This window comes from Anabrus simplex, chromosome 4, assembly GCF_040414725.1.
Source record: "Anabrus simplex isolate iqAnaSimp1 chromosome 4, ASM4041472v1, whole genome shotgun sequence".
NCBI lineage: Eukaryota > Metazoa > Arthropoda > Insecta > Orthoptera > Tettigoniidae > Anabrus > Anabrus simplex.
The window spans coordinates 74,487,134-74,490,624 of NC_090268.1; positions in this window are offsets into that span (position 1 = coordinate 74,487,134).

Below are 3,491 nucleotides of genomic sequence, written 5' to 3' on the forward strand. Positions count from 1 at the left end.
ACCACTTAATTGTGGTTAAGAGTGGTCTATTGTAGCCACAGCTGAACCACTCAAGAACCACCGTTTTGTAGTTGCAAAGTGGTAAGTGCGTAGGCAGCATAAAGGGTACAGATCTCTGCACATGGTTATGAGTGTATTTAGGGGTTGTAGAAAAGATGTAAAAGAGAGGGCATATAAGTCTCAGGTAAGAACCCAACTAGAGTATGCTCCCAGTGTATGAGACCCTCATCAGGATTATTTGATTCAAGAAGTGGAAAAAATCCCAAAAAAAAGCAGCTCGATTTGTTCTGGGTGATTTCCGACAAAAGAGTAGCGTTAAAAATGTTGCAAAGTTTGGGCTGGGAAGACTTGGGAGAAAGGAGACGAGGTGCTCGACTAAGTAGTATGTTCCGAGCTGTCAGTGGAGAGATGGCGTGGGAGGACATCAGCAGACGAATATGTTTGATTGATGTATTTAAAAGTAGGAAAGATCACAATTTGAAGGTAAAGCTGTAATTCAAGAGGACAAATTGGGTCAAATATTCGTTTATAGGAAAGGGAGTTAGGGACTGGAATAACTTACCAAGGGAGATGTTCAATAAATTTCCAATTTCTTTGCGATCATTTAAGAAAGGGTTAGGAAAACAACAGATAGGGAATCTGCCACCTGGGCAACTGCCCCAAATGCAGATCATTGATTGATTGATTGATTGATTGATTGATTTATCGATTGATTGATTTATCGATAGATTGATTGATTGATCGATCGATCGATCGATCCCTGGCCTGTGGACTGAGTGTTTCTGTCGTCCTTAACGTTCCTTTCCTCACATTCAACACTCTACATTTCCTCCATTCCAATTACACGCAGGTTCATATCACATGGTGCAAGTAGGGGTAAAAGATCTCTATAGGTCGACGCCCCGAACAAAGAGCATGTTTAATTATTTAAAAAATATTATAAAGTATCTAGTTAGAGTATGGTTCCAGTGTATGGGTCGTTTATCAGAATTGCTTGATTAGAGACCTGGAATGATGCAAAGGAAAGAAGCCTATTTGCTGTAACTGATTTTCGACCAGAGAGTAGTCTTACGAAAATTTGGGCTGGGAAGACTTGAGAGTAAGGAGACGAGCTACTTGACCGAGTTTTCAATGAAATGATGGCATGGAATGACAATAGTAAACTAATAAGCTTGAATGGAATCTTAAAAAAAGGGCGAGTAGGCCGTGCTGTTAGGGTCACGCAGCTATGACCTTGCATCCGGGAGATAATGGGTTCGAACCCCACAGTCGGCAGCCCTGAATATGGTTTTCCGTGGTTTCCCATATTCAAATCAGGTAAATGTTGGGGCTACACCTTAATTAAGGCCCACAGCCGCTTCCTTCCCACTCCTAGGCAATTTCTGTCCCATCGTCGCTATAAGACCTATCTGTGTCGGTGCGAAGTAAAGCAAATATTAAAAAAAAAAAACCTTTAAAAATAGGAAAGATCTCTTCCAAAACATTTGATAAAGTGAATCATGAATTGGGGGATGGGATTAGCTGAGAGGTTTAGCTGCTGACTTCCCACCCAATTGTGAAAAAAAAAAAAAATGTGCGTAGGGTGACAAAGGGCATACATATTGAACTTTTGTAATGCATGTATAAAAAACAATAGTTACAGTAGAGAATAAAATAGTAGAACTGATGTAACAATATACATATTATGTACCATGAATTTTGAAACCCCGTCAATTATTTTGAATAACCCTATAAATACTTAGACACATTACAGACAGACTTCTTTTTTTTTTACAATTTGCTTTACGTCGCACCGACACAGACAGGTCTTATGGCAACGATGGGATTGGAAAGGCCTAGGAGTGGAAAGAAAGCGGCTGTGGCCTTAATTAAGGTATAGCCTGGTGTGGAAGTGGGAAACCATGGAAAATCATCTTCAGGAATACCAACAGTGGGGTTTGAACCCACTATCTCCCGAATTCAAGCTCACAGCCGCGCGCCCCTAACCGTACGGCCAACTCACCCGATCAGACACACCATGGTCTCACGGAAAGGTGCTTTTGGTCAAAGAAAGTTATAATTTTTACGATGTGCAGAGAAAACCGTAAGATTTATAGACTTTTTACAGCAGAGCCCCGCTAATCCGAACTCGGATAATCCAAAAACTCTGTTAATATTAACTAATTTTTTAAAGTACCAATGTTGTAATGAAATTAAAAAATTCAAAATGAACGAAAATTGTTTGTATGCTTATAAATCATATACGAAATAAACATAAAATAAAATTTCACACTGTATTGCGATAGTATTTTGTGTCAGAAATCGAAGTAAAGTAATGTAATGAAGTTAGTCAGTTTTCATAGTGTTTGGTTAGACAGAAGTTAATAAAAACACAACGCTTCTCAAATATCAGTCACTAGTTATTTCCCTGTACAAAGTCAGTTATTCGTCTTTGGCAATTGAATGTCAATTTCTGGTAGTTGCCGCGCAATGCTGAATTTCGGAAGAACATTCTGATAAACTGAAAATCTTCCAAAGCAAACAAGCCCAGGTCCTGATTAGTTCAGATTAGTGGGACACTACCATACAGATAGCTCCTTGCTAGCTTTGTATAGTCGCTTAAAAAGTAATTATCGCATGATATTACTTTGTTCCTCGCACTTAATATTTTATCATACTTAATCTTCTTCTCCGCTTTTCCCACATCTGTGGGATTGCGGGTGTGAACTGCGTCGCACATATGGAATTTACCCTATTTTATGGCCGGATACTCTTCCTGACGACAACCCTATATGGAGTGATATGATTACTATTGCGTGTTTTTTCTGCTGTTTGGTAGCGTAGTGTGTTGTATGAATATGAAGAGGAAAGTATTGGGACCAACAAACACCCAGTCCTTGGGCCAGAAGAATTATTCAAATACGATTAACACCCCCGACTCGGCCGGTAATCGAATCTAGGACCCTCTGAACCGAAGGCCTGAACGCTGACCATTCATCCAATGGCACCAGACTTAATTTTAGTAATAACAATAATAATATTTTCTTTACGTTCCACTAACTACTTTTACGGTTTTCGGAGACGCTGAGGTGTCGGAATTTAGTCCCGAAAGATCTATTTTACGTGCCGGTAAATCTACCGACACGGGGCTGACGTATTTGAGCACCTTCAAATACCACCGGACTGAGCCAGGATCGAATCTTCCAAGTTGGGGTCAGAAGGACTTAATTTTAATGATTATCAAAATATAATTCACCTCCCATGTAGATAGAAACCCTGTTGATACCATGAACCGTTCTTCTTTTGAGTGACAGTACATAAGAGAACTCTATTTATTGTCCGAATTCCTTAATAGGATTAATTTTATTGGTGCGCCATTGGTTGCTCTTCTTGTCAGGGAGAAGCATCTCTACAGGTTTCAGCAGGATGTTTATGGGGAAAATGTTCAACAGTTTAATTAACAATTTCATTTATTTATTAATTACTTTGTAAAATATATTTCATAATCAGTC